The sequence below is a fragment of the Hyla sarda genome, chromosome 4 (assembly GCF_029499605.1).
Source record: "Hyla sarda isolate aHylSar1 chromosome 4, aHylSar1.hap1, whole genome shotgun sequence".
NCBI classification, from domain to species: Eukaryota; Metazoa; Chordata; class Amphibia; order Anura; family Hylidae; genus Hyla; species Hyla sarda.
Window position 1 is genome coordinate 244,673,610 of NC_079192.1, and position 12,217 is coordinate 244,685,826.

At 39.6% G+C, this 12,217-nt stretch overlaps 1 protein-coding gene across 1 annotated transcript in view; it reads right to left on the bottom strand.

Moving 5' to 3' along the window:
* The window catches only part of MET (MET proto-oncogene, receptor tyrosine kinase), a 143,048-nt gene extending 131,521 nt beyond the window's left edge, over window positions 1-11,527 (bottom strand). Inside the window, exon 1 of the mRNA XM_056573853.1 lies at window positions 11,402-11,527. The gene's annotated coding sequence lies outside the window, so the exon portion shown is untranslated. The remainder of the gene's footprint in view (window positions 1-11,401) is intronic.
* Between the last annotated feature and the right edge of the window lie 690 nt (window positions 11,528-12,217).

Genomic DNA, 12,217 nt, shown 5'->3' on the forward strand with positions numbered 1-12,217 from the left:
CTGTTCTGGCACCATAAGGGCTTCCTAAAGGTAACATGCCCCCAAAAACCATTTCAGAAAAACGTACTCTCCAAAATCCCCTTGTCGCTCCTTCCCTTCTGAGCCCTCCACTGCGCCCGCCGAACACTTTACATAGACATATGAGGTATGTGCTTACTCGAGAGAAATTGGGCTACAAATACAAGTAAAAATTTTGTCCTTTTACCCCTTGTAAAAATTCAAAAATTGGGTCTGCAAGAACATGTGAGTGTAAAAAATGAAGATTGTGAATTTTCTCCTTCACTTTGCTTCTATTCCTGTGAAACACCTAAAGGGTTAAAACGCTGACTGAATGTCATTTTGAATACTTTTGGGGGTGTAGTTTTTATAATGGGGTCATTTATGGGGTATTTCTAATATGAAGACCCTTCAAATCCACTTCAAACCTGAACTGGTCCCTGAAAAATACTGAGTTTGAAAATTTTGTGAAAAATCGGAAAATTGCTGCTGACCGTTGAAGCCCTCTGGTGTCTTCCAAAAGTAAAAACACGTAAATTTTATGATGCAAACATAAAGTAGACATATTGTATATGTGAACCAAAAAAAATGTATTCGTAATATCCATTTTCCTTACAAGCAGAGAGCTTCAAAGTTAGAAAAATGCAAAATTTTCAAATTTTTCATCAAATTTACGGATTTTTCACCAAGAAATGATGCAAGTATCGACAAAAATTTACCACTATGTTAAAGTAGAATATGTCACGAAAAAACAATCTCGGAATCAGAATGATAACTAAAAGCATTCCAGAGTTATTAATGTTTAAAGTGACAGTGGTCAGATGTGCAAAAAACGCTCCGGTCCTTAAGGCCAAAATGGGCTCCGTCCTGAAGGGGTTAAAAATATATAAGCTATGGTTACTTCATTTTTGGAGGAGAGACGTTGATCCAGGAATCTATTCTATTGCCATATTAAAAAAATTATGAGAAAGTTATTTGTACCATCTGTATCAGTTATAATACACAATGAACTCCGTAAAAAATAAAAAATAAAAATAAAGAAAAATGCTAGAAATGCTTTTAAAAAAAGTTATTGTTCTTGTTCTTACAACTTGCTGTAATAAACATGAAAAAAGAAAAGCAATGAGTAGGAATCCTGCATTTACATTCTATACACCATGGGAATAAATCTGGTCTGGAATAAATTCATACAGATAAGAATAAGATACAAAACAGCTGTCTGAGATACTAGACTAACATTTATAACTCTAGACAACAAACTAAAATAAAGTCCATATAAATAACCCATTCTCTATCCCTTTATAGCTCTAACATAATATACTATGCATACAAGGCTGCATTATCTACCAGTCAGCTCACTAGTGCACGGTGTGCAAGACAAAATAAGAGGTGCTCGCCTCCTAATGAGTTTAGCACATCACTGTCTGTCTATGTGCCGCAAACTGACGTATGCGCCACTATCATTTATTTCTAGATTTCCATTATAATTTATACTCATTTCTGGCATAAATTATGGTACATCAGTTGTGCCACGAGAGCCCCCCCCCCCCCCCCCCATACTAAAGCCAACTTTTACATATAAATTAGTGACAACAGTGCAAAAGTCATGCCCCAAAATGTGTGACTTTTAGCTGAAAAAGTGGCAGGAGGCAAATATTAACTCCCCTTCCCCCAAGTATAGGTAAATTAACATAAACAAGAAAGTTGCAACAGCACTCTAGGTCAAAAAATTGAGGCTCTTAGCACACTTTTTGATCAAATTAACATATTTAACATATATATACAGTGGTCCCTCAAGTTACAATACTAATTGGTTCTGGGACGACCATTGTATGTTGAAACCATTGTATGTTGAGACCATAACTCTATGGAAACCTGGTAATTGGTTCTAAAGGCACAAAAATGTCATCCAAAAATAGGAAAAAGTGAGGATTAAAGAAAAATAAGTAGATAACTAATAAAGATATAGCAAGTCCTTACATATAAAAGTAAGAAAGAGCTGCTGGAAGCTGTAAATCACTGTCTATGTCAGTGTTTCCCAAGCAGGGTGCCCCCAGCGGTTGCAAAACTACAACTCCCAGCATGCCCGGACAGCCTTTGGCTGTCCGGGCATGCTGGGAGTTGTAGTTTTGCAACCGCTGGGGGCACCCTGCTTGGGAAGCACTGGTCTATGTAGAGGACAGGAGCTTCTTCGGGGTCCTGTACAGTACACGCAATGTCCTTAAAAAATAACATGGAGCCGCCCTCACCTGGTGTCCAAAGGAGAAGCTACTCCTGGCCCAAAGAGTAGTACAGAACATGTAATACCTCCCTGTACAGTAGGGGGCGCTACCAGACATCAGTCAGTGCATACGCTTCAGTAATACAGGAGTTTTACCAGTGAATTCCCATTCTGATTGGTCAGTTCATTGACACGTTTCACAGATCTGGACTGTCCATAACATTGTATGTTGAGTCTGGTTTCAACTTACAATGATCCAGAAAAGACCATTGTATGTTGAAACTATTGTATGTTGAGGCCATTGTAAGTTGAGGGATCACTGTAATATTGTCTGTTCAGTTTCTGCTCTGTGGAGGCATTTGTATGTAAGATCTTATTAAAACATGATCCATTTATAACTGAAATATCTAAGAGACATTTTGAAAGACATGTCCTAAGCAATGATGACTTCTTAGAAGGTAGTGACAACCACTATTTCTTGCAAACGAAATTGCAACAATCATGTACTGTATAGTAACAAAACATGCAGTGCCATACAGCATCACGAGGTAAATAATGTTGCACAGCATCTAGGTGATGAGTCTTTAAAACAACCAGATAACTAGTACTAGATAGCTTTTTAGATAGCTTTTTATACCGCCCAGATAAAGTCTGAAGAGCATCCAGATAAATATATACACATCGTACAGCTAAATAGTGTATACTACATCAAAGTAGTGTCAACATCATTATGAAAATGACCATCTTCCCTTATTGGGTACACTTGTTAGAAGTGAAATTTTGCAAAGAAAGCTTTCAAAGAAACAGATAAAAATTATAAACAATTACTTGGCTTGAGAGCTCAACTCATTACTCTGTATATATCAGTTTTATCCTGAATTTTAGGATGAAAGTGCGTTAAACCTACTTTAAGTTTTTTCTTAATCCACTTGGGAAAGATGGAGTCAAGAGGCTGTGTGCATGCAGTGTCCTTCAAGTTTAAGTGGAATTACTAGAACCTCAGGGTGAGAGCTCTTTATAGAGGTTTCCAGAAATTACAGATAACCTTTTTAATGCTCAGATTCAATTATATGTTTATTCGGTATAAGGATTGGTTTGTACACTGGAAGGTTTCGCTTTCAGGATTGTATGTGTGATAACAAGGCAGACATTTTTAGGGTGATGTTGAATGACCATTGGTCTTGGTAGCGAAAGGGATAAGGAGAATAGACTATATTAGGGATTATCTTTTCTATTTTGTAATGAATTCCTTTCACTAATGTAGAATAGGAAATTCCTAGATAATATATGAATATAACATTTAATGGAATCAAGTATAAAGGCATTATTGATACCATCAAGTAATTAGATTAATATTTAATCCAAAACAGAGCTAATATAAAATATCCATAAAAAGCAAAGTATAGTTCCCTGGGGAATCAGTTTTATGCCCCTAAATGAAATGATGTAACATTAATATTTAGGCATAATATGACATGGAGTTGCAAGATCCCTCTATCTTCATTACTTGAATCAGTAATGAAGAAAATCCTTCACAAAACAAATGTAATTATTTCAGATATATTATATTCATTAAAAATGAGAAAATGTCAGATGGAGCTTTTGTCCTTTAAAAGCATTTGAGGAAATGAGAGAATAACCCCTAGTTTTAGAACCCCATGCTAGGGTGTTTAGGTGTTTAAAGGGGGCTCTCAGATCTCCTACTTTCTAGGGGAAACTTTAGGGGGGCCCACTATTCCATATGATAGGACAATTTCCATAAATGATGTATGATATTTGGGGGCCCTGCTACATGAGTCCTGTCACAAATGGACTAAAAAGCATCAAGTTACATAAAATGTGCACTTGGTTGAATGACATTATGAAAAAATGATGTATTGTGTTGGAAACATTCCTGTGATATATGGAAATTGACCAAAAGTACAGTCATGGCTGTAAATGTTGGCACCCCTGAAATTTTTCAAGAAAATTAAGTATTTCTCATAGAAAAGGATTTCAGTAACACATGTTTTGCTATACACATATAATTCCCTTTGTGTGTATTGGGACTAAACAAAAAAAAAAAAAAAAAAAAGGGACGCAAAAAAGCTAATTGGACATAATGTCACACCAAACTCCAAAAATTTGCTAGACAAAATTATTGGCACCCTTAAATTAATATTTGGTTGCACACCTTTTTGAAAAAATAACTGAAATCAGTCACTTCCTATAACCATCAATAAGCTTCTTACACCTCTCAGCCGAATTGTTGGACCACTCTTCCTTTGCAAACTGCTGCAGGTCTCTCTTACTGGAAGGGTGCCTTTTCCCAACAGCAATTTTAAGATTTCTCCACAGGTGTTCAATGGGATTTAGATCTGGACTCATTGCTGGCCACTTCAGAACTCTCCAGTGCTTTGTTACCATGCATTTCTGGGTGTTTTTTTTAACGTATGTTTGGGGTCATTGGGGGAGATTTATCAAAACCTGTCCAGAGGAAAAGTTGCTCAGTTGCCTATAGCAACCAATCATCTCACTTCTTTCATTTTTAACAAGGCCTCTGCAAAATGAAAGAAGCAATCTGATTGGTTGCTATGGGCAACTGGGCAACTTTTCCTTTGCACAGGTTTTGATAAATCTCCCACATTGTCCTGCTGGAAGACCCAAGATCTCGGATGCAAAATCCGCTTTTTAACACTGGGCTGTACAGTGCAACCCAAAATTTGTTGGTAATCCTCAGATTTCATGATGCCTTGCACACATTCAATTCACCCAGTGTCAGAGGCAGCAAAACAACCCCAAAGCATCATTGAACCTCCACCATATTTCACTATAGGTACTGTGTCCTTTTCTTTGTAGGCCTCATTCTGTTTTTGGTAAACAGTAGAATGATGTGCTTTACCAAAAAGCTCTACTCAAGTTCATTTTGACAAAATGTAATCTTTCTTTTTTATGTCTCTGTGTCAGCAGTGGGGTCCTCCTGGGTCTCCTGACATAGCGTTTCATTTCATTTAAATGTCGACGGATAGTTTGCGCTGACACTGATGCTCCCTGAGCCTGCAGGACAGCTTGAATATCTTTGGAACTGGTTTGGGGCTGCTTATCCACCATCCGGACTATTCTGCATTGACACCTTTCATAAATTTTTCTCTTCTGTCCCCACTGAGAGAGATTAGCTACAGTGCCATGGGTTGCAAACTTCTTGATAATGTTGCGCACTGTGGACAAAGGCACATCTAGATCTCTGGAGATGGACTTGTAACCTTTAGATATTTTTCCACAAGTTTGGTTCTAAAGTCCTCAGACAATTCTCCTCCTCTTTCTGTTGTCCATGCTTAGTGTGGCACACACAGACACACAATGCCAAGACTAAGTGAACTTCTCTCCTTTTTATCTGCTTTCAGGTGTGATTTTTATATTGCACACCTGTTGCTTTCCCCCAGGTGAGTTTAAATGAGCATCACATGCTTGAAACAATCTCATTTTTCCACAATTTTTAAGGAGTGGCAATAATTTTGTCTAGCCCATTTTTGGAGTTTGGTATGACATTATGTAAATTTAGTTTTTTTCCTCCCTTTTTTGGCTTAGTTCCAATACACACAATAGGAATAAACATGCGTATTGCAAAACGTGTTACTGCAATCCCTTTCTGTGAGAAATACTTAATTTTCTAGAAAAATTTCAGGGGTTCCAACATTTAAAGGGGTACTCCGCCCCTAGACATCTTATCCCCTATCCAAAGGATAGGGGATAAGATGTCAGATCACTGGGGTCCCGCTGCTGGGGACCCCCGGGATTGCCGCTGCGGTACTGCCCTATCATTACTGCACAGACCGAGTTCGCTCTGTGCGTAATGACGGGCGATACAGGGGACAGAGCAGCGTGACGTCATAGCTCCGCCCCATGTGACATCACGGCCCGCCCCTTAATGCAAGTGTATGGCGGGGGCGTGCTGTGCCCTCCCATAGACTTGTATTGAGGGGCAGGCCATGACGTCACAAGGGGCGGAGCCGTGACGTAACGATGCTCCGGCTCCTGTATTGCCCATCATTATGTGCAGAGCGAACTCGGTCTGTGCAGTAATGATAGCGCGGTGCCGCAGTGGCGATCCCGGTGGTCCCCAGCAGTGGGACCCACACGATCTGACATCTTATCCCCTATCCTTTGGATAGGGGATAAGATGTCTAGGAGCGGAGTACCCCTTTAAGGCTATGACTGTATGTAATATAGCTATTTACAACTCTTACAACAAAGATAACATTTTATGCATCATACACTCAATCCGAGCTATGTTAAACTACTGCAATGTGGTACCTGAGTCGGGGTATATGACCCATGAGGCCCTAATAGGGAGCAGCATTCTGGCACATGTAATGTAAATTTTTTCCTCCAATTTGGGAGAAATACCACTATTTCACATTCTACCCCTTGAAACAATAGAGACCACCTTTGTATTCATGGGTAAATCTCAAGAATTGGAGGAGGGGTTAAATTGTTTTGTTACATCTTATCCATCTCATCTATGGATGAGGAAAATGTTGTCCATGTAAACAAACATTCCTTTGTCTAAGCTGCAGATGTGGTCCGGCATAGAATCGTTTAAAATGACCGGACATTAGACATTAATAACATGAATGTATTGTATTAACAATGTAACATGTGGTATAATTATAGGTGGATTTATAATCAAGTAATCAACATAATGGTTATATATAGGGCATAGTATTAGAAAGCAACTAAAATTGAAAACAAACAAAACAAAATAAACATAGATCTATTTACTATTCCTAGATGAATAACAGACACAACAGACCTATGGGAGGAAGCAGTAAACTGAATTACCTCATACTCACTATCCCATCTCTAGGAAGACAAAAACCTGGGGAGCTGCATGATACTGACCATTTATCAGTATTTTGTATTTAAAACAGGAAAATGTAACAATAACGTAAACAAAAACATAAATAAAAGTACTAAACTCAACAAGTTAAAAAAGGCACGGTTAACATCACTTTCAGAGGTTATGTTTCACAAATATACTGGGAAATGCTCCCATCATATATGTCAAATGTATTCTTAGGGGTCTGTTTCTAAGACTAAGGCCAAAAGGGTCATTTTGGCCTTTGTCAGATCAGTAGAAACCGGAATGATTTTCCTTACACATTATAGGAAAGTGCAACAAACTGCAGTTCCTTATAAAATAAGCCACCCCATAAAAAAACATATTGCACGTTGAACAATGAAATATGTTGGAGCTTTCCATCAGAGTTGGATATTTTTGTCAGGATACGTTCCCGACATACCTTCAATGATTGGCTTAAATGCAGTGTGCACCACGCCTTAGAATCACTACTTATTGTAACCATTATTCTGGAGAAGCATATGGAATAACATACAAGTTAGGCTAAGTACATGAAAAACTCTCAGCATATAAGTCAAATATATCCTTTGGGCTCCAATCACCTTATGGAGGCCAACATAATGCCCCTTTGGCCTTTATTGGGGTAATACAAGCAGACAGCAGTTCCCTAGACAGAGGGCCACCACATGAAAGGATACCACACAGTATCCTTCTTTATTTACAGTAGCATTCAATAGGAGCTGTATCTCACTGTCAGATGTATAGGTCGTAGCATACATGTCTGTGAAAGGTTTTAACAGATAGCAAGTACCATATACTGTATTTACTTTGTGTGTAGAAGAGAGTGTAGACGGCACCACTAGTATAGGGTATAATGGGGGTTAACGTCAGAGCCAGAATGGGCTATCAGCGTAGCAGACAGAGAAACCCTTCTTTGGCAGCCATATGGTGGTGCTGGGATATAAAGCAAAAAAAAAAAGCCTAAAATATATGCAGTATACTAGATAATAAAAGACATCCGCACTCACCGCTGGATACGGGACTCGATGCTCCTATTTGGAGAAAGCCGTTGGACCGGGCTGTAGAAGTGCGTGGGCGCTCAGAGGCTTTCACCGGTAATTTTGCGGGGAAGAAGTGCATGGCGTGCAATATTACCGGTGATAGCCTCTGAGCGCCCACGCACTTCTACAGCCCCGGTCCGCTGGCTTTCTCCAAATAGGGGAATCGAGTCCTGTATCCAGCGGTGAGTGCGGATGTCTTTTATTGTCTAGTATACTGCATGTATTTACTTTGTATTGAGATATGTCTATTTATCAATCTATCTATTGTCTATCTAACATTTAACTCTATCTATTGATCTATCATTAGCTCTATCATTTAAATCTATGTGTCTATCTGAAAATGTTGGCACCCCTGAAATGTTTCTAGAAAATGAAGTATTTCTCACAGAAAAGGATTGCAGTAACACATGTTTTGCTATACACATGTTTATTCTATTTGTGTGTATTGGAACTAAACAAAAAAAGGGAGGAAAAAAGCAAATTGGACATAATGTCACACCAAACTCCAAAAATGCTCTGGACACAATTATTGGCACCCTTAACTTAATATTTGGTTGCACACCCTTCGGAAAAAATAACTGAAATCAGTCGCTTCCTATAACCATCAATAAGCTTCTTACACCTCTCAGCCGGAATGTTGAACCACTCTTCCTCTGCAAACTGCTCCAGGTCTCTCTCATTAGAAGGCGCCTTTTCCCAACAGCAATTTTAAGATCTCTCCACAGGTGTTCAATGGGATTTAGATCTGGACTCATTGCTGGCCACTTCAGAACTCTCCAGCACTTTGTTGCCATCCATTTCTGGGTGCTTTTTGACGTATGTTTGGGGTCATTGTCCTGCTGGAAGACCCAAGATCTCAGATACAAACCCAGCTTTCTGACACTGGGCTGTACAGTGTGACCCAAAATCCGTTGGTAATCCTCAGATTTCAGGATGCCTTGCACACATTCAAGGCACCCAGTGCCAGAGGCAGCAAAACAACCCCAAACATCATTGAACCTCCACCATATTTCACTGTAGGTACTGTGTTCTTTTCTTTGTAGGCCTAATTCCGTTTTCGGTAAACAGTAGAATGATGTGATTTACCAAAAAGCTCTATCTTGGTCTCATCTTTCCTCTAGTCGTTTTCCCAGAAGGATTTTGGCTTACTCAAGTTCATTTTGGCAAAATGTGGTCTTGCTTTTTTATGTCTCTGTGTCAGCAGTGGGGTCCTCCTGGGTCTCCTGCCATAGCATTTAATTAAATTAAAATGTTGATGGATAGTTCGCGCTGACACTGATGCTCCCTGAGCCTGCAGGACAACTTGAATATCTTTGGAACTTGTTTGGGGCTGCTTATCCACCATCCAGACTATCCTGCATTGACACTTTTCATCAATTTTTCTCTTCCGTTCATGCCCAGGGAGATTAGCTACAGTGCCATAGGTTTGCAAACTTCTTGATAATGTTGCGCACTGTGGACAAAGTCAAATCTAGATCTCTGGAAATGGACTTGTAACCTTGAGATTGTTGATATTTTTCCACAATTTTGGTTCTCAAGTCCTCAGACAGTTCTCTTCTCCTCTTTCTGTTATCCATGCTTAGTGTGGCACACACAGACAAACAATGCAAAGACTAAGTGAACTTCTCTCCTTTTTCTTATCTGCTTTCAGATGGGATTTTTATATTGCCCCCAACTGTTACTTGCCCCAGGTAAGTTTAAAGGAGCATCACATGCTAAAACAATCTTATTTTTCGCGAATTTGGAAAGGGTACCAATAATTTTGTCCTGCCCATTTTCTGTCCAATTAGCTTTTTTTTCCTCCCTTTTTTTGGTTTAGTTCCAATACACACAAAGGGAATAAACATGTGTATAGCAAAACATGTGTTACTGCAATTCTTTTCTGTGAGTCATGTATGGCCATGACTGTAACTATCTTTTAACTGTACCTATCATCCATCTACCCTTTATATCATTTAACACTATTATCTATCTATCTATTTATCTATCTATCCACCTACCAACCTATCTACCTGTTTACTCTCTCTCTCTCTCTCTCTCACTATCTATCTATCTATCTATCTATCTATCATCAATCTAACATATATTTATCATCTATACATCTAATCTATCTACAGTTTCTATCTTTCATCTATCTACAGTATCTATCTATATATCTATCTATCTATCTATCTATCATTTATCTATTTGTCTTTTTCCCCTCTCTCTCTCTCATATCTATCTATCTACAGTATCTATCTATCTATCTATCTACAGTATCTATCTATCTATCTATCTATCTATCTATCTATCTATCTCTCATCTACCTATTTATCTCTTTCCTCTCTCATATCTATCTATCTATCTGTCTTTCTATCTATCTCATATATATCCATCTATTTATCTATCTCTTTTCTCTCTCATATCTATCTATGTATCTCATATCTATCTATCTATCTATGTCATATCTATCTCATATCTATCTATCTAATATCTATCTATCTCATATCTGTCTATCTATCTTATATCTATCTATCTATCTCATATCTATCTATCTCATATCTATCTATCTATCTTATATCTATCTATTACATATATATCTATCTTATATCTATCTATCTATCTCATAATCTATGTATCTCATATCTATCTATCTATCTATCTATCTATCTAATATCTATCTATCTATAAATCTCTCTCTCTCCTATCTATCTATCTATCTATCTATCTATCTATCTATCTATCTATCTATCTATCTATCTATCTATCATTTACCAATATTTCGAAACATTGCCCAAGGTCTTGCCCCCCCCCCGCAGCAGCCTGTTTGCTCTCACATTCGGCGTCTGTTCACACTACACCCGGCTCAGCCCACACTGCCCCAGAGCCCTGGCACCATCACCAACCCCGTCACACTCCAATCCCAGGAAATCACCGCAATTACTTAAATACTCCAAATAATCCTCTCTATTGCCATATCAAAAATTAACTCTAAAATCGCCAAGCCTGCCACCTCTTCCGCTGCCCATCCATGCGGAAAGAACTATGCCAGCTGGTAGTAGTTGCCATATCAATAATCCTTAGGAGAAAGTTTCACACATTCACCATGTTCATTCCCAAGAAAAACTTTGAAGCCCACTGCTGTGCCCCCTTGCCCTCCCCTCTGACCCCCCATAGACCAGTCACCAGGAGCTGTATGTGCTGTATATACTCCAACTAGGCACATGTGGATTTTAGGAACCCCTGGCAGCTAGAGATAACGGTGACATGTAGTAAGTCACTATGCAGGGTCTGTTCTCTTACCTGGTGCCAGCTGTGTAGTGAAGAACAGGTTAGGGCACAGGACCCCTCAGAAGCATCCACATGTGTAAGGTGCTGTGTTCACACGTCTTTCCCAGAGAGAGGAACACTGAGCGGAATGTGCTGCCCACATGAGCTCCTGTTCAGTGAGTCAGTCTGCTCAGGAATCTGTAGTGCAGGATCCAGCCAGGAGAGGGAGGGGGCTGCACATGAGCCACTGAGGACTGCTCACTCCTCCAGAGGGGAGACCAGTCCTGAAGAGGTGTGAGCTCACTGACTCAAGACACTAACAGGCATGACACTCTTATTTCACATCCAGACTCAGTGTTCTCCAAGCAGTGTGCCTCCAGCTGTTGCAAAACTACAACTCCCAGCATGCCCGGACAGCCTTCGGCTGTCCGGGCATGCTGGGAGTTGTAGTTTTGCAACAGCTGGAGGCACACTGTTTAAAAAAAACACTACTATAAGTCTTTGTTAAAATCTGGTCCCCAGGTTGTGGTCTTAGAAAACCTGAATAGCAATGTTGTGTATACACACTTATCATTCTGGATAGAAAGCTCTCTAGACACATCGTTTATACCCTATCCATTTTAATAGAATTTAAAGGGGTATTCCAGGCAAAAAAATCTTATCCCCTATCAAAAGGATAGGGGATAAGATGTCTGATCGCAGCAGACCGCGTTCTATGCGTAGCTGAAGTTTCGGAAACCTCCGGGCTTCCGAGACGGGGACGTGACGTCACGCCACGCCCCCTCCATGTCTATGGGAGGGGGCGTTGCAGCCGTTACGCCCCCTCCCATAGAAATGAATGGAGGGGGC